Here is a 25,509-nt window from a genome sequence, read left to right as displayed (position 1 = left end):
GCTCCTGGCAGTTTTCTAGTTCCTCCGAAGGGAGTGGAAACGGCACTTTATTGACATGGTGAACAGCAAAGAGAGTGTGATTTAGATTCACAGGAACTGAGTTTGTACTCTAGATTCACCATTTCACATTCATATTCAACCATCTACCCTGTTGCAAAAGCCTTGAACAATATCTTCCTTGTCTGTTCAATTTTGTATGGTGCAATTTGTGCTTCGACAGCCCAGTGGTGGGAACAATTTTATCATGTTTATTGGGGGAATAATAGCAATCTGTATGGATATAAGTGTTGAATGAGGATGAGGGTATGAGATGAGGTCAGAGAGAAGCAGGGCCATTCCAGGTAAGGTTATGCGCACTATGTAAGAAGTGTGGAATTTGTGGGAAACTGCCAGAGGATATTAAGGAAGGGGATGATGGCCTCTTCTAATTCATTTTGATTGCTGCATGCAGTTTGTATAATAGTGGAGCAAGAGTGAAAGCTGAAGATTAGACAAGTTGTTGCAATAATCTAGATATGATTGCTTGGGTTCAGACTACAGTTTTTTGTTTTTTTTTTTTTTTGTGGTACGCGGGCCTCTCACTGTTGTGGCCTCTCCCGTTGCGGAGCACAGGCTCCAGACGCGCAGGCTCAGTGGCCATGGGTCATGGGCCCAGCCGCTCCGCGGCATGTGGGATCTTCCCGGACTGGGGCACGAACCCATGTCCCCTGCATCGGCAGGCAGACTCTCAACCACAGTGCCACCAGGGAAGCCCAGACTACAGTTTTTTACTTATTAAATATGTGACCTTGGCAAGTCACTTAACCTAACTTTGCTTCAATCTCCTCTGCAAAATGAGAAACTAATATGTATATACCATACAGGGTTGCTATCAGGTTAAATGAGTTAATATAAGTTCTCTGGGGGTTCTGGTTGAAAGCATGGATTATTTAAAAAGGAACCAAGAAAATTAAATAGCACAAGTTCTAGTTTTAGGAGGAGGTATATTCCAAAGCATATTAGCTTTTCTATTTGAGATTGTGGCTATTATTTTTCCATATCTATTGCAGGTTACCTCTTCCTCACCAGTGTTTGGATAAACATCTTTGCTGCTAGAAAATAACCGTAGAATTAGGAAGGTAAGCTAAAAGAGTGAAGCTGGTTGGGTGTAAATACATATGTATACATTTGTGTGACTGTTAGGGCCTGCTGCAAACAGTGAAGCTTCAGTGTCAGAATATTGTTACTGTGTGGGAATGTGGGTCACATGTTGTTAGATCTTTTGATTTTTTTTAACGCATTCTGAGAATCCTGCTTTTATGTGAAATTTTCAAACTTTTACATTTAATCCACAATTCTAAGCAAGATTTGGCACATTATCTACTAGTGTGCCACTCCTGGGTCAGACATTTTATATGTGGCTCTCCTATCTTATCCATTCTTACGTTGAAATTATCTGATTTTAGATTTGCTTTTTGACTTTGTGCCTTCAAATAAAAAACAACCCCATTTAACCTTTACCTGATACTCACCATCAGCTGGAACTCTTGGCTCTGGTTTAATAATTTTCCAACAGACCTTGAATACATTTTTTCACATTTGAAAATGCTAGTGGTTTTGAAGCCTCAAATTTAACCTTTCGATTATATACTATGCAAAGATATTCTGTTGAATATGAGATATGAAGGCAAAGGAAAAGTTTATTCTCTGCACCTCTCAGGCTGTTTTACATACCTTACTGGGGCAACATGAGATTTGACATACTGTCTTCTCAGTCTGGATCCATGAAATGTTTCATTTATCTGTTAAACAGTAAAATGAATAACTTACGCTTTTAATTTTTTAATTTTAAAGTTTTCACTGTGAAGAACTTCAAATATACATGAAAATAAATAGAATAGTATAATGTACCCCATGTACCCATCACTCATCTTCAGCAGTTATCAATCAAGGACCAAACCAGTTTCATTCTACTATTATCCACATCCTAGGGATCAAATAACTCCTTAATATCATCAAATACATAGTGTTAAAATTTCCCCAGATCTCATTTAAGAAAGAGACGCAATGTGTGTTAAACGTGTGTGTTTTTTTTGAAAATTACCTTTATACTAGCTCAATTAATTCTCAAATATCCTTAAATCAATAAATCGTGTGGCAAGGTGAGGCAATAATATTTGCTTCCTAACAGCATGATAGGGAAGAATATTCATTTTAGAGAGATAAATTCAAAGGTCCAACGAATAGAGTTTGTCTTCCATGTTCAGCCTCCATTGAACATCAATGCCATAAAACTAAGCAGAAGTGTCCCGAGAAGGAGGAAATATTTCTCTCTATTTTTTTTTTGTACTATGGCAGCCTGCTTTTCACCTCTGGACTGCAAACCATTTTCCCTGATCTTTCAGTTACGTGCTACCGACGGGTTCAAAGCAGGATATGTAGAAATCTCTCAGAGAAATCTCACATAAGAGTCATTTTCTCAGCTGTTCTTGATCTTAACCTAATGATGATTTCTCACAGCAGGACCTTCACAGAGGACAAGACAAAATGTTGCACCGTCCATGGCTTTTACTTTGGCAAAGATAGTCCTTCAGAAACAGTGACTCATTTTTGGAATTGCAAAGATTTAATTTATATTTTTCCTCTTGCTCCAAAGCAATTGGAGTATGTTCATTTATTCAATAAATATCTATTGAAATAAAACTACTAACAAATTAGATAGATCCATACTTTCTTGGAGATTCAATGAAGGAGACAGATAATAAGCAGACCAAGAAATAAATATATAAATATGATAATCTGAGATAGTGTTAGGTGATATGAAAAATGTAAAATGATGTGATGGAGTGATTTAGGGAATAGTACTTGAATGATAAAATAAGATCTCTTTCAAGAGGTGACATTTGATTGAGACCTGAAAGGTGTAAAGTTGACTATCAAGGGGAGAAGAATATTCTATAAGGAGTGAACAGCAAGTGATATAATCCTAGGTAAAAATGAGATTAGTATATTTGAGGGATAGAAGCAAAGTTGCTGTGACTCAAGTAAAATGAGCAAGGGAGAGTGTGTAAGCCGAGGTTGCGCAGGTAGATAGCAATGTGATTACAGACAGCCTATTTGGCCATGGTAATAAGTTTGGATGTTATTCCTAAATATAGTGAATGGAGGAATCCTGACAAGATGGTAACTTAACTATACTGTATTTTTCTTCTATTCTCTATTCCAATCTGCCACTCCTGGGGCCAGGTGGAATTGGGTTTTATGGGAGTCCTAGAAACAGGAAGGTGATGAGGAATTTCTTTTCCACAGGTCAAGGAAGAACCTAGAAAATAGTATGAGTCCTGTGCAAGGATAGAATCAAAACAGGCCCTGGGAAGATCTTGGTCAAGAGAGGTGCTTGAATACCCAGGGATAAGGTCGACATTGAACCATGTGAGTGTGTTTCCATGGCTCCACAGAAGCCAAGAAGGAACTGAAAAGGGGGCTGAAGCCTCCTTTCTCCTGATGCTAGGCTAGTACTGGGCAGAACATGGGGAGCTGGAAGACTTCCTCCTGGGTCCTTGGTTTGGAGATGCAGAAGACCTGCTGCCCACATTCAGACTACAGGATTTAAGAATAGCTCATGCTCTATCTTGTAGGATTGTCTCCAGTAACAAGACAGTGGCCCGAATAAACCAACAAGGAAAAATGATAATACAAATAAAGAAACCCAGCAGCCAGAGAAAGGAAATAACAGATTAGGTGCTCATCAAAAGAGAACTTCTGGAGAAAACAGCAACCTAACAACAATGGCAAAAAAGCACACATAAGAACATTCAGGTACATCAAAAAAAGACTATGTGGTACTAAAAAGCACAATTTTCAAGTTAAAAATTTAGTGGGTCAATTTAAAAAGATGAGTGTCATTCTTGAGATCCAAATTTGTGACCTGTAAGGCCAAAAAGAATAAATACTTTAAATAGTAAAATTTAAAAAGAAGAAAACAATGAGGGAAGAGAAACAAAACACTTAGATCATGATTCCAGAAGTGGCTGTAAATAATAGGATCTTGAAGAGAGAAAGAGATAGAAGGAAAAAATAATAATAATAGTAAAATAAGTAGTAGGAGGAGGTGGTTCTGAATTAAATAAAGATCAAAATCTACAGATTCAAAGGGATAGACTGAGTTTCAGGCATATTTGATGCATCAGGGGAATATTTTCGAATTTTAGCTATAAATTTTAATACTGAAGTAAAAATATGTTGTCAGAAGAAACAGAATCATTTCATCTGTAACATTTGAAGGTGGAACCTGGTGGAATAATATCCTCATACTCTGAGAGAAAAAGCTGACAATTTAACAATCCTATTCTCAGTCAAGGTATAATTTCTCGTTAGAGTAAAAGAAAGTTATTTATGGATATTCAAGAATTCAGTAATATAGCATTCACATATCACAACTGAGGAGAATACATGACTCAGGATTCTAGGAAAGCAAGATATAAAACAGAATTGAGGTCTCAACAGAGGGGGAGGTGAAGAGGAGAGGGAACAAATGTTGAGCAATGAAACCTGAGGGGTGTGTGTACAATACAATGAATGTATAATGGAAATGCTTGCAGCAGAAGCAACAAACTTTAAGAAACAGCCTAACATTAGAACTTGAGGTGCTACTTCACCTATTAGGAATAGGAAAGGGGGGCAGGAGAGGGAGGGGAAACAAGTGTTAAAAAGCCTTATCAGGAGTGGGGAATGGGAATGTGAGGAGAGGATAAAAATGAAAGTATGTTAAAGGCCTCCTGTCCTTGGGTTGGCATTTAGGTAAGGAAAATAATGTTTTGATAGGGCTAATAATTTTTTAATAAAGAAAAATATTCATCTAACTTTGAGTTTCAGGATGGATGTTAACTATTAACTAAGTACATTGAAATTTTCAAGTGGAAAAATATAGAATGAAAAACAGTGAAACTCAGCAAGAATAAGGATAAGAAAGTAAAAAAATAAAATGTTATTTACTTAAAGAAAGATGGAGAAATAAAATCAAGTATATTACCTGCTACAATTAATGAGAATAGATAAAACTTTGTCATTAAAGAATCTATGAAATTGCATTCAAAACCAGAACCTAGTTATCTATTATTTAAAAGAATCGTACTTGTAAATAAAGGGATGAAAGACTGTTGACTATTTTGCTCCTGGCTGTAGTGTGCACGTATTTTTTTCCCCTCTTCCATGTTTTCTAAACTTACACTAAAAGGATTCATCAAATCATCTTGTTCAGATAGCACAGGATTGTTTTTCTTTTGCTTACCCTGTGCTCTTGGGTTCTATGGTATTTCTGTAATTACATAACAATGGTGTTGCACAGTAATCTATCATATAGAGCTATATGTATGGAAAATTTTGATCAGTTTTTTAAAGAAAATTATCCTGTTTGCAAAGTCACAATAAAGTTGCATCTTATAGACTATAGGCAATAAAGCTAACCCTAAACTTTATTTAGCACAAACCATATTCACATTCCCTGTTCATTTGATCTTGAGAAAAGTCTAGCATATCCAGTAGTTTCACGGATATCATTTTAACTTAAAAGGTTCTGATATATTTAATTTATAAAGCTCAGACTGATAGAGTTTTGGAAAACGATAAGAGATGCTTTGGTAATGTGTATATTCTAATATAAAACCCATGGCTTCTCCTGTGTATATTTTTAAAAATTAAAGGAATGCACATTTGACAAAAAAAAAAGACCATTGATTATGAAGTTATGAGAAAGAAATGCTATACAATTAATGTGGAACACAATATAGAATCAAAAAAATAGATCCTAGATTATATACGGACTTAGAATACAACAAGGATGGTATTTTATTTTATCTATTTTTCAAATTAACATTAAAATTTTATTTGGAAAAATGTAGTTTAGGGAAGATCTAGGCTTATTTCATGTATGAACATGTGTACTAACTGTCTAAGTACCATAGGTTTGAGTCCTAAAACACAGAAATTCTGATATATTTTAGTTTGTATGATTTCCATTATAAGAGTAAAAAATGTAATGGTATATTTATGATTTTACATACTGCCTTATCGAATATGTTCCTAGTACAAGGGAACTTCCATTTGATCAGGTACTGAAATAATGTGTACTGATGGATGTTAACCAGACCTATTGTGGTCATTTCACAATATACATGTAGATGGAATCATTATGTTGTATACCTGGAACCAACACAATGTTGACAATGTTAATGTCAATTATACCTAAAAAAACAAAAACAAAAACTGAAGCCTTTAAAAAATTTTACATGTCTGATGACTGGAAGAATTTCCCACACACTGTATTCTAGCTCCTTAATACCAAGATTCATTTATCCCCCTCTACCACATACTTCCACTGTTGATGCTCATGATGCATTCACCATCATTCTAGGGCCCCAACCCTCTTCCTCAAATAACAATGCTAATTTTCTTGTGAGATGCATAAGTTTTAGAAGCTATATGTGCAGTAAAGAGTTAACTCAGTAGGCTTAGGGTGTTCAATCCCTGTACGTTCCAAAGGAAGGAGTGACCCTTGACCAGCTTCTGAGGGATAACCTTTAAGCCCTTGGAATGTCCTGCCTGAGAAGAGTGTGTTTGTATACCTGGGGCTTTGGGCCACACCAGATGGTTTATGTTAACACTGTGCTGGATGCCTGTGGGGGATGCCTGCTTTTTACTTGCTTGGGGCCCTGGGTCATGGTATAACAGTTTCACCTCTGGAGGGGCTGCAGACTAAGTAGTTAAGGAGAGTCATGTGGACACTCCATGCTTATGTGACTGTCCCCCAGAAATTACCCTGGATCCCCTAAGGCTTGGATGAGATTCACTGGTTGGCAATATTTTATATGTGTTGTCAAACCTTTTGTGAATGGGGACAGTAATTATATGCTGCTTATGAGCTGTTATGATGATTAAGTGAGATAATATGTCATATGCTTAGAACAGTGACAGACACTGTTCTAATAAATAAAAGCTATATAAGGGCTTGTTAAATAATTCTAAGGGGTGAGTACAGGAAAGCCAGAGTTTAGAATCTGAAAACATATATCAAGCAACAGATTTGGGATGATGAAGTTTGAGCAAGCAACCAAAGGGCCAAAAGGCAAAGAAATCTGGAGCAAAAAATAAACAAACACACACACACACACATACACATACAAAGTATGAAGTAGAGGGAGTACAAATAGAGAAGAGAGGAGAAGATAAAAGGAGGGGGAAAGATGGAGAAGGAAGGGAGACTCTGGACAATGCAGAGGGGACCACCTATATTTAGAGATCTACAGATGATAAGGAACCAGCAAAGGCAGCTGGGAAAAGCAGTTAGTGAAGAAGAAAATATGGAGAAGGAGGTATCTTGTAAACGAAAAAGAGAAAAGTTTCAGGAAGGAACATAAGTAATGGTGAGAAGTTCAAGTAAGAAGTGACCATCGGATTTGGCAACAGTGAGGTATTTGGTGACCTCTATAAGAGTAGTTGAATGCGTGCGGGAGAGAGAAATTCCAGCTGGACTGGGTTAAAGTGAGAACAGGTGACAAAGGAGGTGGAAACAGCAAGCATATCTAACTTTTTCAACAAAATTTTACTGAGAAGGAGAGCAGGAAAATGATGCTGGAGGAGAACATAGAGTCAAGAGCAACATTTTTAGATGAGAGTGTGTGAGCTAGCTACTGATATCTCTGAAGAAAAGACAATGAAATACTGTACCGCACTCTAGAAGAGCCATAGTATTCCAGTATCTTGTTTCCTGTGGAAAAGAAAATCCTATGAAAAGAGAGAAAAATATAGCTACTTATATGCTCAGAATAATTCAACTGTTGTCAACTCTGTTAGGCTGCAGAAATTTTCTGCTGATCCGTAAATCTGCCTTTTCCTCTTTAAGCTGTTTCATCATTTTTCTTTCTCACTCCTTCCTAACTCCCTTCCCCCTGACTTTTTCTTCTCCTTTTTTCAAATATTATTTGAATATAAGGAGATGACTGGGGCAAGAGGTACAGGGAGCATACCTGTAGCTACAAAGAGAAGACACAGTAAGTGACAAAATTAGTACCATAGATTGTGTTTTCTGTAGGTATTCAGAGATGGAAGACAACATTTTGAGTTGGAGTGGTTAGATAATAGCATCCTAGAATTGATAGTAATAAATCCACAGATTCATGGAATTTAAATCTATAAACCACCTTATAAATAATCTTAACCAGTCCTATTCTTCAGATAAGTAAACAGAATCTTGCACAAGCTAACTACTTACGTAATTGAGTGATTACACCAGAAACACAAATAATATCACTTCCTATGTTTTCCAGATGGCTAGCTGATTGGCCCAACACTATTGAATTTGAAATTGCGTCTTTATCATAAACTGTTGTACTGGATTTATCATTAATTTGAACAGAATTGATATAATTAAAATAATGAGTCTTCCGTACAATTTATGTTAGTTTTATTCATGTATATCTTATAGTTTGTGTTGCTATTAAATGGAATTTAAAAATAATGTTTATATTTTGTTATTTTTGCTGATTAAGAAAACTATTACTTTTTGTGTGTTGGTCCTGTATTTGGCCACATTGCAAAACTGTTATTATTTCTAGTAATTTTTCAACTAAGTCTTTTGAATATTTTAAGTATCTAGTAATATTGTCAGTATATAATGACCTTTTCCCCTCATTCTTTTCAATGTACACATATTACTCCCTTTTCTTTTTGTAATTGCATTGGTATAGACTTCCAGTAGAATGTTTGATTCAGTCCTTTAATTAATTTACAATATATTACTTCCTGTTGGAATAATTAATACCTTATGTTAATTAATTAGTTACCCACTATGACTTCCTTTCAACCTTTGCTTTCTCTGATCTTGAGTTTATTTGAAGCTTCTGTTGGGAAGACTCACTTTCTTGGAGGCTGGTATTTTACCTCCAGGGCTCTGGAGTTTGTCAGCAACTGTGCTGCTGAGATTTTACTCTTAGTGGAGCTCTAGTTTTTATCTTCCAGAAACTTCTCACTCTTAGTCTTTTGGGTGGCAACATTTCCACCATTGTAAGACACATTGTATTGTTTTTATTTGTCTTCTGTCATTTCAGTGAGATTTGAGGAGAGACAGAGAGGGATAAATTCTTGCTTTTAATCAGCAATCTTGCTTTGGAAGTCAGGCTAGAAATACTTTGAAGAAATAATTAATAAAATTTGGTGAATGGTTAGATAATTGAGATAATGTTTAGATAATGGAGATAATGGTTAGATAATGGAGAAGGAGGGGTCAAAATTGACTTTAAGATATGGTGACTAGGTGAGTGGGAGAATGGGAATACTATGAACCAAAACCAGGGAAAGAGACTAGACTGAAGACCAAAAATGATGCCTGCTAAATGATACTTGAAAAAAATAAGCTTCAAAATGAACTCAGACACCCAGCTTTAGCAAATAATATGTGTTTAATAAGGTGTGGATATATGGAAGATGTAGAACCATCCTTAGAGTGAACAGTAACTTCAGGCTTAGGGTGTTCCAAGAAGCTGTAAGGTGGATTTATAGAAGTTTCCCCAGTAGCACTCATGCAATCCTTGTTTTTAAGAAGCTCAGTCTCTTGGTACACCCTGTAGGAAAAGGGTTGTTAGATATTTGACCTGAAACTAAGTGCCAAGTTTCAGAAACTCACTTAGAATTATGTTAGTGTTCATTATTACCATTCCCACCCTCCATAACCATGTCTGCAGACATCCTGTCCTGAGCATCTAATATTTCTTCTCTCCTTATTTTCCAATTGTAGAAAACTAGCGCATCAGTAATTTTTTAAGTCTTCTTCATACCATTTGAAATATGAATAATATCTCCATAATGTTGGTTGCATTTTTTTTGATAAACCTGGGATATTCTCAATTCCTTCATGGTTAAAAATTTAACACACAATGATTTTCATTTAATATGTCAGATCAGCATTTTTTTCAATAGCCTATATTGGAGAGTACAGTAATCTTGAATTTAGTTTTCTTATAAGTTTTGAAGGGCATGAAACTGAATGAACACTGGCATAATTTTTACTCATATTAGATAGGACAGGAATCCTGCATATTATCCTTCACTTTGTTACCTTTTAAAAATTACATACTTCTAATCCTGATGAATTCCATAGATAATCTGTCATTTGGTAGGCTGTACAGAGAGACATAAGTTTAAAGGTGCATATGCCCATACCAGGTTTAGGTTGGCTCAGCAGAAAATTTGTTATTTGATGAATACCCTGGTTATATAATGACCAAAGATGCCCCCTGCTCTTGGATACTCTGGTAAGTGGTTTGATGTATAAGCTTGGCTGACCTGTTTCTTATGGGTAATCTTAGATATCTTACACATATCAGGTATCATTTTGGTCATCTATAATCCACTGCATTTATATGTGAAAACCACATAGTATTTGGTTAAACATTTTGGAATATTTGACCTGTCATGTGAAAATTGATGTAATTGGAAATGTGCTTGAGATTTTATGTTTGCATGCTCATTAATTATAGGACAATAAATCATAAAGTAGAAGGAAGCATACTTGCATTATGACTTTGGGTAAATTAACCTCTTCATGCCTCAGTTTCCTCATATGGAAAATGGGGATATCAGGAGAATCAAATAAGTTAATATATAAAGTGCTTAGACCAGTCCTGACAATTAGTAAAACTAATTTTTGTTGTTAAGGTATTACCTCACTCCTAAATTTTAGAATTTATATTCACTGTAGTTGGACATCATATCTGTTGGAGAGCTACAAAAAAAAAAAAAGAAAGAAAGAACGAGATTTCTTTTGAGTTTCCCACTAGAAAACCATATATCTAAAACATGAAAATGTTCCCTATGAAGGTGTATTCTCTGTAGTGAAAAAAAAACTATGATTCATAGTAAAGCAGCAGCTCTCTTTATTTAATTCCTTTTCTCCTTTTAGAGTGAATCATCACACGAATTATTTAATGGAAATCAGAAGAAAAACAGGCTGTGTGCATTATAATAATGACTAATAGGTAAGTTTGATGAATGATTCACAAGTCCATTTGGTACATGCTATCATCACCAGTGTTGTACTTTTGAATGTTGTGTATATGGTAACAATTATAATATAAGGAGCATTGAATTAAATGAAAATAGAAGGAAAGGCATGTAAAAGCAGGCATTCTGACCCATGTAAATGAAAAAGTATTAGAAATATTTGGTGATTGTTTTAATACAGGTGACTTACAAATTGGGAATGAGGACTGCTAAAGGAGCCTGAAGGAAGATGTCAGGATTGGTGGTTGATTGACCAAGATGATATGATAATAGATCAGATTGATAGTTTTGGAATATTCATTTGTGAAGTAAACATAGGTTAATTGGTTTGAACGTGTTGATTTGAATTTATAGCAGAAAAGGTGAATTTCTTAGTGTGGGCATATTTGGAGTTATTTTAATTTTATTTATTTTACATATTAGCTTTGTTATATACTTATAATTTATTAAGTCTATTGGCACTCTTATTTTAGGTAATTGTTTTAGACCATCCTTATTTTAAGGGTTTACAGAATAATAAGACTTCTGTTAAGATTATGACATATTTAACCTTATGTCATGCCAAGAACATTTCCATGGTATAGGTATTTGTCATCTCATTTTTAGTTGAAGAAACTGAGGTGTGGGAAGATTAAATAACTTGCCTGAAGTCATACAGGTAGTAAATGGCTACACACAGAATTGAACAAGAACTCTGAGTCCAAAGTCTACTATTTATTAGTCCTTGTGTTATACTGCTTCCTTGTCATTTCCTTCTTTATCATAAAGCTAAATTAAAAGTGGGAATTTTCTTTCTTCATTTTCTATATGCTAACTCTTATTCTAATGGTAAAAGCACACCAAAACTTTTAAAGTCTTTGGATTTATTAGAAACTGGAGGTAGTGGAAGGCTGTGGGAAAACTACAAGCTTTACTCAGAGACAGTTAGGTCTGAAAATGTCCTGTCAGAAATCTGCTCAGGGAAACGGGAGATGAATGATGACACCATTGCTCTTGGCAGAATTTGGTTTGATTGATAGAATTATTTGAGTTAGTTAGAGTGGTATCTATGATAAAGGAAGTTTATGTCCAAGGGGCAGTCAAGACTTTTCACTAGGTCTTTAGTCAAGTAAAGTTTAAATTATAACAAGCATATTCTTAAGTAGACATTTAAAAATTTTACATACACTGAGGATCAACAAGAAGATTTTTATTTTGGGCTGTATGTTCTCTTCTACACTGGCCATTTCTCTTCCTTGAAGGACTGTTTAAGTTAGGAGCAGAAACAGCATAGCCTTGGTCAGGCATCTTGGAGGTAGAATAAGTTTTATTCATTCAATTTATTAATACGTTAGAAATATTCTTTGACTGTCTATCACATGTCAGGCATTTCTTAGATGTTTCAAAATGTGTCCCTCTTACATTTTTCCTCCCATACATGTATTCTAACTGACTTTCTGAAAGGGCTCACTATCCTTATCTAGAACTGAGGTAGTGGTAAGAAATAATATCAAATTATCAATCATTTCCAACTTGGGAGGTGAGTGCTAGGATTCTGGCATTTTAAAGAGCATAGCATTTTAAAAAAACAATGCTAAGAAAAGAATTTCATCTTACCAAAGATACTATCTTTTTAGTTAGGTCCATATATTCTTGTGAATATGGTTTTTTGAACTTGCTGTCATAGTCAATATTACTGACTTTAAAGCTCATGTGATAGTAAGAAGTGTTTTTCCTGAGAAGGAGAAAAAAGAAAAAATAGTTCTGACTTTGCTTATTGTGTAACTCCTTTCATTCTTAAGGAATAATGTGAAACAGAATACTCTGATTAAATTTCAAGTAACTTAACATTTAAATAGTCTTAATACCTAGTGATTGTGGAAATAACTTTGACATGTCTATTAAATTATAACCTTGCCCAAGAATGTAAACCATTTTGTAACATTCTGATAAAATTCTTCATGTTAGTGGCTGCAGTTAATTATCTAAAAAATCTTTCCTATACAGTCACAAATAACTTAAAAAAACAAACAAAAAAATGACATAGCATTTTTCTTGGATTGTATTGGCAAAGATGACAAAAATAATAATACTCAGGCTGGAGTAGCTATACATATATCAGACAAAATAGACTTTAAGCTAAAAATAGTATTAAGAGACAAAGAAGTTCATTATATAATATTATATACATATTAAATAATATAATATGACCTATTATTATGCAATGATAAAGGGGTCAATTCATCAAGAAGACATAACAATCATAAATATATATGTACCCAACATCAGAGCATCTAAATATATTAAGCAAATACTAACAGATCTGAAGGGAGAAATAGACAAGAATGCAGTAGTTGTAGGGGACTTCAATACCTCATTTTCAATAATGGATAGATCATCCAGAGAGAAAGTCAACAAAGAAACGTTGAATCATACTTTAGAGAAATTGACTTAACAGACTTCTGTAGAACATTCTATCCAACAGCAGCAGAATACACATTTTCTCAAGTTTACACAGAATATTCTCCAGGATAAAGCATATGACAGGTCACAAAACAAGTCTTAGAAAATTTAAGAAGATTGAAATCAACTATCTTTTCTTACCATAATGGTATGAAAGTAGAAATCAGTAACAGAAATAAAGCTGGAAAATTCACAAATATGTGGAAATTAAACAAAACACCCCTGAACAACCAATGGATCAAAGAAGAAATTGAAAAATATCTTGAAACAAATTAAAATGGAAACACAACATACCAAAATCTATGGGTTGCTTCAAAAACAGTTCTAGGAGGGAATTTTACAGTGATAAACACTGACATGAAGACAAAAGAAAGATCTCAAATAAAAACTCTAAATTTACACCTCAAGGAACTAGGAAAAGAAGAACAAACTAAGCCCAAAGTTACCAGAAGGAAGGAAATAACCAAATCAGAGAAATAAATGAAACAGAGACCAGAAAAACAATAGTCAAGATCAAGGTTTTTTGAAAAGATAAACAAGATTAAAAAAACTTTAGCTAGACTAACTGAGAAAAAAGAGAGAAGACTCAAAATCAGAAATGAAAGAGGAGACTTTACAACTGATACCTCAGGCATGCAAAGGATCATAAGAGATTACTATGAATAATTATACACCAAATAATTGAATAACCTAGAAGAAACGGATAAATTCCTAGGAATATACAACCTGCCAAGACTAAATCATGAAGAAACAGAAAATCTGAACAGACCAACAATGAGTTAGGGGTTTGAATCAATAATCAAAAACCTCCCTAAACAGAGAAGCCCAGGACCAGATGGTTTCCCTGGTGAATTCTACCAAACATTTAAGGAATTAATGTTAATCCTTCTCAAAATTATCTAAAAAATAGAAGTGAAGGGAACACTTTTTTTAAAAAGAAAATTTTACTGGAGTATAGTTGATTTACAATGTTGTGTTAGTTTCAGGTGTAGAGCAAAGTGAATCTGTTATACATATACATATATATGTATATGTATCCACTCTTCTTTAGATTCTTTTCCCATATAAGCCATTACAGAGTATTGAGCAGAGTTCCCTGTGCTAAACAGTTGGTCCTTATTAATTATCTATTCTATATATAGTAGTGTGTATGTGTCAATCCCAATCTTCCAATTTAACCCTCCCCCTACCCTCACTCCCGGGTAACCATAAGTTTATCTTCTACATCTGTAACTCTATTTCTGTTTTGTAAATAAGTTCATTTGTAGCCTTTTTTTATATTCCACATATAAGCAATGTCATATGATATTTGTCTTTCTCTGTCTGACTTACTTTGCTCAGTATGACAACTTCTAGGTCCATCTCTGTTGCTGCAAATGTCATTATTTTGTTGTTTTTTTTTTTTTTTTTTGTGGTACACGGGCCTTTCACTGTTGTGGCCTCTCCCATTGCAGAGCACAGGCTCCAGACGCACAGGCTCAGTGGCCATGGCTCATGGGCCTAGCCGCTCTGCAGCATGTGGGATCTTCCTGGACTGGGGCACGAACCCGTGTCCCCTACATCAGCAGGCAGACTCTCAACCACTGTGCCACCAGGGAAGCCCTTGTTCTTTTTTATGGCTGAGTAATATTCCATTGTATATATGTACCACATCTTCTTTATCCATTCCTCTGTTGATGGACATTTAGGTTGCTTCCATGTCTTGGCTATTGTAAATAGCACTGCAATGAACATTGGAGTGCATGTATCTTTTCGAATTGTGTTTTTTTCTGGATATATGTCCAGGAGTGGGATTGCTGGATCATATGGTAGCTCTATTTTTAGTTTTTTAAGGAACCTCAATACTATTTTCCATAGTGGCTGTACTAATTCGCACTCCCACCAATAGTGTAGGAGGAGAAGGGAACACTTCTAAACTCATTTTACAAGACCAGTATTACCCTGACCAAAACCAGATAAGGACACTACAATAAAACTATAGATCAATATCCTTGATGAATATGGTACAAAAATCCTCAACAAAATGCTAGCAAACTGAATTTAACAACACATTAAAAGGATCATACACCACAATCGAGATTTATCCCTGGCATCCAAGGATGGATCAATATATACAAATCAATAAATTTGATATACCTTTTTTTTTTTTTTTTGCGGTATGCGGGCCTCTCACTGATGTGGCCTCTCCCGTTGTGAAGCACAGGCTCCGGACGCACAGGCCTAGCGGCCATGGCTCACGGACCTATCCGCTCTGCGGCATGTGGGATCTTCCCGGACTGGGGCATGAACCCGTGTCCCCTGCATCGGCAGGTGGACTCTCAACCACTGCGCCACCAAGGAAGCCCCTGATATACCATTTTAATAGAATGACAAATAAAAATCATATGATCATCTCAATAGATCAGTAAAGCTTTTGACAAAATACAAAACCTTTCATGTTGTAAAAACCCGTTGGGTCTAAAGGGAACAAACCTCAACATAATAAAGACCATATATGACAAACCCACAGCCAACATGATAATCAAGAGTGAAAGGTTGAAAGCTTTTCCTCCAAGGTCAGGAACAAGATAAGGGTGCCCACTCTCACCACTCCTATTCAATATAGTGCTGGAAATCCTAGCTGGAGCAAAGGCAAGAGAAAGAATTAAAAGGCATCCAACCTAGGAAGAAAGAAGGAAAGTTGTTATTTGCACATTGATGACCTTATGTATAGAAAATCTTATAGACTCTTCCAAAAAACTATTAGAACTAATTGAGTCAGTAAAGCTGCTGGACACAAAATTAGTTGTGTTTCTATATACTAACAATGAAACATCTGAAATAATATATAAGCATAGTAGTGGGATTGCTGGGTCATATGGTAGTTCTATTCTTAGTTTTGTAAGGAACTTCCATACTGTTTTCCATAGTAGTTGGATCAATTTACATTCCCACCAACAATGCAGGAGGGTTCCCTTTTCACCACACTCTTTCCAGCATTTATTGTTTCTAGATTTTTTGATAATGACCATTCTGACCGGCGTGAGGTGATACCTCGAAAACCATAATTCAAAAGGAGACATGTACCACAATGTTCATTGCAGCACTATTTGCAATAGGCAGGACATGGAACCAACCTAAATGTCCATTGACAGATGAATGGATAAAGAAGATGTGGCACATATATACAATGGAATATTACTCAGCCATAAAAACAAACAAAATTGAGTTATTTGTAGTGAGGTGGATGGACCTAGAGTCTGTCATACAGAGTGAAGTAAGTCAGAAAGAGAAAAACAAATACTGTATGCTAATGGATGTACATGGAATCTAAAAAAAAAAAAATGGTACTGATGAACCTAGTTGCAGGGCAGGAATAAAGAGGACATGGGGTGGGAGGGGGAAGCTGAGGCGAAGTGAGTGTAGCATCAACACATATACACTACCGAATGTAAAATAGTTGGCTGGTGGGAAGCAGCAGCATAGCACAGGGAGATCAGCTCAGTGCTTTGCAATGACTTAGAGGGGTGGGATAGGGAGGACGGGAGGGAGGTTCAAGAGGAAGGGGATATGGGGACATGTGTTTGCATATGGCTGATTCACTTTGTTGTGCAACAGAAACTAACACAGTATTGTGAAGCAATTATACTCCAAAAAAGATCTATTAGAAAAATATACACATAAGCATATTATGATAATCATTTTGCAATATACAAGTGTATGGTGGTAACAATTTTGCAATATATATCAAATCAACTCATTGTATGTCTTCAACTTACACAATGTTATATGTCAATTATATCTCAATAAAGCTGGAAGAAGAAAATTCCAAAGGAACATAATATTTTTGTTATTATATATTTTTATTTATAAATACTATATGACCTTAATTTTCTATTAGGATATCAGGGCTGAAAATCTAGGGCATTAAGACAGTATTAGGCTTTATTAACTTGTTGGAGTACTAAATAAATTTTAAACACTAGAAAGGAAAGCCATTCCTTAGCTCTGTTATCCTGTTAGAGCACTAAGTCCTGAATTGGAAGGTGTAGTGATAAATTAGGTGCTACTGTTGGTATTCAGAGGAACTAACAGGCTATTATACTAAAGGATTAGTTTCTCTCCTTCAAATGTAACCTGGGCCTTGAGCAGAGAAAAGGAAAAATTATGATCTAGGATCTCTTCTGAGTGTTATTTTGATTGGTTTTTCCTCCCTATAAGAGTCATGTTTTTCAAATAATCCAGGTCACATTCTGGGCTAGGGCTAAGAGCTCCAGGGAGGACTAGATCCTGACCAATTCTTCTCTTTGTATCTTTATTTATTTATTTTTATTTGCTTTCCAAGTGGTTTTTACAATTGAGATATAATTGACATATAACTTTATATTAGTTTCAGGTGTACAACATAATGATTCAATATATGTACATATTGCAAAATGATCACCACAATAAGTCTAGTTAACATCCATCCAAGCGATTTTTATGCACATTAAAGCTTGAGAAGCAAGGTTTACATAAGTGGCTCTCAGCCTGGGCTTTCAACAAAGATCACATGTGGATTTTTGAGAACTATCAAATCTTGGGTCCTCTCCCACAGATTCTGTTCATTGGTCTGGGTGAGAACATCAATGTTGCTTTAATTAAGTGCTCCAGGTGATTCTAATGAGGCCAGGGTTAAGTATGTGGGCTTCCGAGTATATTTATGAGAGTTGAGTCCAGGCTTTTGTCCAAGGGGAGGTAACAGGGTCTGTTCTACGTGGGTTTGGTAGAGGCAGGGCGGTGGAGCCCACATTAGCTATTGTGTAGCAAAATTTAGGGGCATCTGTGGGAAGGGAGGGTCATCAAAGACAAGAAAGAAGAAGCTCAAAGTTTGTTCTCCAGGTAGGAGCTCATTGTTCCTGAATCTCTCCTGAGACGAGGAAGGGTTGACTTTCCTAAGTTTCAAGGCCCTTCTGCCCATGGCCACATTGGTAGCAGGTAAAGGATCTGTGCCGAAGCCTTTAAAGGCATATTCTCAAGATGCTGACGTGATTTCTCCACATAATCTCACCTGAGGAAGAAACCTAGAGGAGGAAGCAGAAGAGGAAGAAATGGCAGGTTCTCAGGTAAATGTCCTGTCTTGGGTCAGGGGCTATGTCCTCCTTACTTCTTGAAATGCCATGGTTTTAGAACATGCAAAATTTTACTTCTGTACTTCTGGTGTTTCTGCCTAACAAGTTTTTTTCAACTACCTTTTTTTTCTTCTTTCTTGTGACAGTCAAGGTTAACTCTTAAGAACACTTCTCCCTTGTATCCCAGATCCTTCTTTGTTTTCTCCATTCAGACTTCTGATGGGCCTTGAGCACTTGCCACCATGAAGTAATGACCTGAAACTACAGATAATGTTCCCTTTGTGACAGATCACTTTGGAAAGTTATTGATAGCTAAGATTCATATGTAGGATGAAGTGGGGACCTGGGATATCAGTGAAGAAGGGAAGTGTAGTGTTTAGTTCCCATATGGATGGTCTGTCAGTTCTATGTAGATCAGGATTAAGAAAATGCACATCTAGGGCTTCCCTGGTGGCACAGTGGTTAAGAATCGCCTGCCAATGCAGGAACACGGGTTTGAGCCCTGGTCCGGGAAGATACCACATGCCATGGAGGAGGTAAGCCACTGTGCCACAACTACTGAGCCTGCACTCTAGAGCTTCTGAGCCACAACTACTGAAGCCCGTGTGCCTAGAGCCCATGCTCTGCAACAAGAGAAGCCACCGCAATGAGAAGCCTGTGCACTGTAACGAAGAGTAGCCCCCACTTGCTGCAACTAGAGAAAGTCCATGCACAGCAACAAAGACCCAAAGCAGCCAAAAAAAATTATAATAAAAATAAATAAATAAATAAGAAAATGCACATCTAAACAGGATGGCATTTATGGCCCAGAATAATGCAGAAATTTCTGAAAGATAAGAGTAATTAGGAGACATTGCCTCTCTAGAATGCTAAAGAAATATTATTTAAAGACACTACTGTATTAGAGATTGAGGAATATGGGCACTCTATGTGGCTTGACATTTGAATAACACTGATGTTTTTCATGACTAGATTTAGATTATGATTTGCTTATTTTTCTGGCCAGTAAATATCACAGCAGTTATATGTCCTTTGGCAAACATTAGGCACCTGATATCAGTTTGTCCCATTACAGCTGATGTTAACTTCATTCACTTGGTTCATGCGGCAGATTCCCTCTCCTACTCTTTGTATCTTTTCAAAACTACTGAAAAGTAATCTAAAAATGGTGTTCAAGGAAATGGTTTTATGTTGAATTTTCTTTTACAATACCACTTGTCCTGTGAGAATTCTTGCCCCATAGAATTCTTTCTGTGGTCAGGACCATACACATATTGTGGGCTTATAATTAACTGATAACAGTATCAGTACACTTGTCCCTAGATGTTTCCACACCTAGATCTTTCTCACACATGGTGACTTACTTGCTCAAAACTGCATTCTGGTGGCCACCAATTGCTCTCACTTTTGTCTGCTATTATCTTAGAAGATGAATCACCTTAAATACCCTCAGCTTGGTCCTTGGCTTCTATTCTCAACATTTAAGACTTGTTGGGCTTCCCTGGTGGCACAGTGGTTGAGAGTCCTCCTGCCGATGCAGGGGACACGGGTTCGTGCCCCGGTCCGGGAAGATCCCACATGCCGCGGAGCGGCTGGGCCCGTGAGCCATGGCCACTAAGCCTGCGTGTCCGGAGCCAGTGCTCCACAACGGGAGAGGCCACAACAGTGAGAGGCCCGCGTACCGCAAAAAAAAAAAAAGAAAAAAAGAAAAAAAGACTTGTTGAAAGTAGTTATCCAGGCCAGGATCTCCCAAATGTGCCTCTAGAGAGTCAAAGAGATGCCTTTTACAAAATCTATTAGTTAACATTAAACTTGGCCCTGAAGAGACAGTCTAGAAAAAGTACCTCACATATTTACCATTTTGGCCTTTGGCTAAGAAGCAAGAAAAAAAAGAAAATAAATTTGAATTTGAGAAGAAATTATTTTTGCCTTGACTCTAATGCTTTCCCTTTCATTTCCTATTCCTTGAAAGTGAAGTTGCTATTTTGGGATTAACAGTTTCCATTTACAGTTGGCACAGGAGTATTTGAAATATCCTGAACTAGTGGTAGTGAGAAAATCAACAAGATAGATTAACTTTCTCCATGCATATCCAGAAACTTTCCTGGAAATCTCATCTGTTCATTTCCTCATCAATTACTCACATCCTAAACTACTGCAAGAGAATTTTAACCTCCTGAGGATGAAATTGTGTGCTACTTCTTGATATTCTTTCTTTTTTCCTATAGTGATACAGTTTGTGATTTTTAACTGAGCAGATTCTATCCCAAAATAAAAACTATGTTTTCCTGTCTCTGTTTGTTCCATCTAGGAGTGATGGAGTACATTTAAGTTCTGACAAGTGGAATGAAATGGAAAGTGGTATGTGCAATTTATGACATGTTTTCTTAATAGAAGCCATGCTCTTCTTCCTATTCTGCCTTCTGTCTGGCTGGAATGTGAACATGATGGTCAGAACTGGCACAGTCACTTTGAATATTGAGATGATCTGGGCAATATAGGTCATGGTAGCATAGCAAGATTGAAGGAGCCTGGGTCTCTGACATCTTGAAGTGACATACTAAACCTGAGTCACTGACTTCTGAACATATTTGTGTCTGAATCTTATAAATATATGTATCTGTTTCCCCCTAGATCAGTGGTTCTCAAATCTTGGCTGAACATTAGAACCACCTGGGGAGCTTTGAAAGTTAAAATTTCCACTCCAGACAGCATCTTTGAGTGGGGCTTTTGTACTAGTAGTGTTTGAAAAAAACTTTCCAGGTGATTCTAAGGTGCAGTCAGGGTTAAATTTTATTAATCTAGATCAGGGATCAGCAAACTGTGTAATCTAGCTTGCTGCCTAGTTTTGTATGGTCTGTGCCTGAGAAGGTTTCTACATTTTTTAAAAGTTGAAAAAAAGTCAAAATAATAATATTTTGTGACATGTGAAAATTACATGAAGTTCAAATTTCAGTGTCCATGAATAAAGTTTTATTGGAAATTAACTACATTCACTTATTTACATATTGGCTACTTTAGCATTACAACATTAGACTCAAGTTGTGATAGAGACTATTATGGCCCACGGAGAGGAAAATGTATACTGTCTGATCCTTTACAGGAAAAGTGTGCTGACCCTGCTCTAGATGCTGAGCACTTTAAGGCAAGGACTAGTGTGATGTTCTAGAAACTCTCCTTCATTACTCCATTACTCCCATTATAGCACCTAGCCTACTACCTGCCATTAAGTACACAGTAGTCACCCAATGAATGGCTTGTTGGGTTGAATCTGTATGCAGTTTCAGATAGAATGGGAGAAAGAGGAAGGCTATCCATCTATCTATTTATCTATCTTCTCTTAAAAAGTTAACCAAATAGATAACATAACATTATTATTACATAAAGTCATGTGAAGTATAAAAAGGTAGGTGTTGTGGAGTGAATATCTGTGCTGTGCTTTGGTTGTCTAGCTGTCTTTGTTTAACTAGTTACTGGCCCAAGCGAAAGAGTAGTTATTTTGAGGATATGGCTAGTAGCTTCCAGGTTTGGTGTCTAGAATAGTGAACTAGAAAATCTTAAAATGGTAATGGGCAGAATGGAGCCCGCAGAGCTGGAACACCCGGCTCAGGGTCTGTTCCCTCCGCTGTCACGGAATTGCCCCAGAGCCCGAGGCGAAGGGGACCTCACTGAGGCTGCCGGCTCTGGAGGGGCCCCGGCGGCCGAGGCCGCGACAGTTGTGGGGACGTCGGGCCGGGACAAGATGGTGGAAGAGTAAGATGCGGAGATCACCTTCCACCCCACAGATATATCAGAAATACAACTACACGTGGAACAACTCCTACAGAACACCTACTGAACGCTGGCAGAAGACCTCAGACCTCCCAAAAGGCAAGAAACTCCCCACGTACCTGGCTAGGGCAAAAGAAAAAAGAAAAAACAGAGACAAAAGAATAGGGACGGGACCTGCACCAGTGGGAGGGAGCTGTGAAGGAGGAAAGGTTTCCACACACTAGAAGCCCCTTCACGGGAGGAGATTGCAGGTGGCAGAGGGGGGAAGCTTCAGAGCCATGGAGGAGAGCGCAGCCACAGGTGTGCAGAGGGCAAAGCGGAGAGATTCCCGCACAGAGGATCGGTGCTGACCAGCACTCACCAGCCCGAGAAGCTTGTCTGCTCACCCGCCGGGACGGGCGGGGGCTGGGAGCTGAGGCTTGGGATTCAAGGTCGGATCCCAGGGAGAGGGTTGGCTGAGTGAACACAGCCTGAAGGGGGCTTGTGCACCACGGCTAGCCGGGAGGGAGTCCGGGAAAAGGTCTGGAACTGCTGAAGACGCAAGAGACCTTTTCTTCCCTCTTTGTTTCCTGTTGCGCGAGGAGAGGGGATTAAGAGCGCTACTTAAAGGAGCTCCAGAGAGCGGTGCGAGCCGTGGCTATCAGCGCGGACCCCAGAGATGTACATGAAATGCTAAGGCTGCTGCAGCCACCAAGAAGCCTGTGTGCAAGCACAGGTCACTATCCACACCTCCCCTCCCGGGAGCCTGTGCAGCCCACCAATGCCAGGGTCCCGTGATCCAGGGACAAGGTACCTGGGAGAACACGGCGCGCATCAGGCTGGTGCAAAGTCATGCTGGTCTCTGCTGCCACAGGCTCGCCCAGCATCCGTACCCCTCCCTACCCCTGGCCTGAGGGAGCCAGAGTCCCTGAATCAGCTGCTCCTTTAACCCCGTCCTGTCTGAGCAAAGAACAGACGCCCTCAGGCGACCTACACGCAGAGGCGGGGCCAAATCCAAAACTGAACCCCGGGAGCTGTGCAAACAAAGAAGAGAAAGGGAAATCTCTCCCAGCAGCCTCAGAAGCAGCGGATTAAAGCTCCACAATCAAGTTGATGTACCCTGCATCTGTGGAATACCTGAATAGACAACGAATCATCCCAAATTGAGGAGGTGGACTTTAGGAGCAAAGATATATTATTTTTTCCCCTTTTTCTCTTTTTGTGAGTGTGTATGTGTATGCTTCTGTGTGTGATTTTGTCTGTGTAGCTTTGCTTTCACCATTTGTCCTAGGGTTCTGTCCGTCCGTTTTTTGTTTACTTTTTAAAATTTTCTCTTAATTATTTTTTATATTTTATTTTAATAACTTTATTTTATTTTATTTTACTTTATTTTATTTTATTCTCTTTCTTTCTTTCTATTCTTTCTCCCTTTTATCCTGAGCTGTGTGGATGACTGTCTCTTGGTGCTCTGGCCAGGTATCAGGCCTGTGCCTCTGAGTTGGGAGAGCTGAGTTTAGGACACTGGTCCACAAGAGACCTCCCAGCTCCACATAATATCAAATGGTGAAAATCTCCCAGAGATCTCCATTTCAACACCAAGACCCAGCTTCACTCAACGACCAGCAAGCTACAGTGCTGGACACCCTATGCCAAAAACTAGCAAGACAGGAACACAGCCCCATCCATTAGTAGAGAGGCTGCCTAAAATCATAATAAGGCCACAAACACCCAAAAACACACCACCAGACATGGACCTGCGCAACAGAAAGACAAGATCCAGCCTCATCCACCAGAATACAGGCACTAGTCCCCTCCAACAGGAAGCCTACACAACCCACTGAACAAACCTTAGCCACTGGGGAAAGACACCAAAAACAACGGGAAATACGAACTTGCAGCCTGCGAAAAGGAGACCCCAAACACAGTAAGATAAGCAAAATGAGAAGACAGAAAAACACACAGCAGATGAAGGAGCAAAGTAAAAGCCCCCCAGACCTAACAAATGAAGAGGAAATAGGCAGTCTACCTGAAAAAGAATTCAGAATAATGACAGTAAAGATGATCCAAAATCTTGGAAATTGAATAGAGAAAATGCAAGATACACTTAACAAGGACTTAGAAGAACTAAAGAGGAAACAAGCAATGAGGAACAACACAATAAATGAAATTAAAACTACTCTAGAAGGGATCAATAGCAGAATAACTGAGGCAGAAGGACGGATAAGTGACCTGGAAGATAAAATAGTGGAAATAACTACTGCAGAGCAGAATAAAGAAAAAAGAATGAAAAGAACTGAGGACAGTCTCAAAGACCTGTGGGACAACATTAAACCACCAACATTCGAATTATAGGGGTCCCAGAAGAAGAAGAGAAAAAGAAAGGGACTGAGAAAATATTTGAAGAGATTATAGTTGAAAACTTCCCTAATATGGGAAAGAAAATACTTAATCAATCACAGGAAGCACAGAGAGTCCCATACAGGATAAATCCAAGGAGAAACATGCCAAGACACATATTAATCAAACTGTCAAAAATTAAATACAAAGAACACATATTAAAAGCAGGAAGGGAAAAACAACCAGTAACACATATGGGAATCCCCATAAGGTTAACAGCTGATCTTTCAGAAGAAACTCTGCAAGCCAGAAGGGAGTGGCAGGACATATTTAAAGTGATGAAGGAGAAAACCTACAACCAAGATTACTCTACCGAGCAAGGATCTCATTCAGATTTAATGGAGAAATTAAAACCTTTACAGACAAGCAAAAGCTGAGAGAGTTCAGCACCACCAAACCAGCTTTACAACAAATGTTAAAGGAACTTCTCTAGGCAGGAAACACAAGAGACAGAAAATACCTACAATAATAAACGCAAAACAATTAAGAAAATGGGAACAGGAACATACATATCGATAATTACCTTAAATGTAAATGGATTAAATGCTCCCACCAAAAGACACAGACTGGCTGAATGGATACAAAAACAAGACCTGTATATCTGCTGTCTACAAGAGACCCACTTTAGACCTAGGGACACATACAAACTGAAAGTGAGGGGATGGAAAAATATATTCCATGCAAATGGAAATCAAAAGAAATCAAAAGCTGGAGTAGCAATTCTCATATGAGACAAAATAGACTTTAAAATAAAGACTATTACAAGAGACAAAGAAGGACACTACAGAATGATCAA

General features: G+C 37.6%; 1 long non-coding RNA gene across 1 annotated transcript in view; it reads left to right on the top strand.

Moving 5' to 3' along the window:
• Positions 1-20,874: 20,874 nt before the first annotated feature.
• LOC132519806 (uncharacterized) overlaps positions 20,875-25,509 on the top strand; it is a 111,725-nt gene continuing 107,090 nt past the window's right edge. The window contains exon 1 of the long non-coding RNA XR_009540301.1: positions 20,875-20,927. This is a non-coding gene — a long non-coding RNA (uncharacterized LOC132519806). The remainder of the gene's footprint in view (positions 20,928-25,509) is intronic.

Source organism: Lagenorhynchus albirostris, chromosome 4 (assembly GCF_949774975.1).
Source record: "Lagenorhynchus albirostris chromosome 4, mLagAlb1.1, whole genome shotgun sequence".
In the NCBI taxonomy this organism is placed as follows: domain Eukaryota; kingdom Metazoa; phylum Chordata; class Mammalia; order Artiodactyla; family Delphinidae; genus Lagenorhynchus; species Lagenorhynchus albirostris.
The sequence above is the reverse complement of the archived record's forward strand: the minus strand, read 5'-3'. Positions and strand labels throughout refer to the sequence as shown.